Raw genomic sequence first — 641 nt, forward strand, 5'->3', positions numbered from 1 at the left:
GCCGGGACGAGCCCCCGTGCCGCCCCCCGAGGCCGGGCCTCCCGCCCCGCTCCTTCGCGAGGCTCCGCTGAACGCCGGGCCGGCCCCGCGGAGGGCGCGCCGGGCTCGGGGCCTGCAGCACGCCGCGGCCGAGGAGAGGCTGGAGCGCTCGATCCGCTGGAAAAAAGAAAGCTGGGAGCGAATGTGCCGGGTTGGGCTCCTCCTCGGAGGCTTTGGGGAAAACGGAGCCAAACTCTGCTCAGAACACAGTGCAAAAAGCCCTGTGCTGTAGCGCCCATTTGCTCTGTCACGGATTCTTTCACTTTACCCCTATTCCTACTTTTCTAAATGAGAGTACCGAGCAAAGCCCTTTTACAGATAGAAAAAGAAACTGAAAATGGAAAAGAAAAGTCAATTATTTTGACATCCTATTTATTGAATAAGAAGGTACAAAGGTCTGACCCCCAGACATTGATGAGGTCAGTTGGTAGGAAACTATTTTCTTGTTCATGTGCCAGTGCGTGCTGTCAGCCCATCTAGTATAAAAGATCTTACTTGGGCCTTTTTCCAGGTAGCAAATTTTCTTTCTGTATCTTTTTTTTTTCCTTTTCTAAACTTCCTGAGCACTGCACCACCGACTGTAGCACAGACCAGACAGCTGC

The sequence above is a fragment of the Onychostruthus taczanowskii genome, unplaced genomic scaffold (assembly GCF_017590055.1).
Source record: "Onychostruthus taczanowskii isolate IOZ18803 unplaced genomic scaffold, ASM1759005v1 scaffold1, whole genome shotgun sequence".
In the NCBI taxonomy this organism is placed as follows: Eukaryota; Metazoa; Chordata; class Aves; order Passeriformes; family Passeridae; genus Onychostruthus; species Onychostruthus taczanowskii.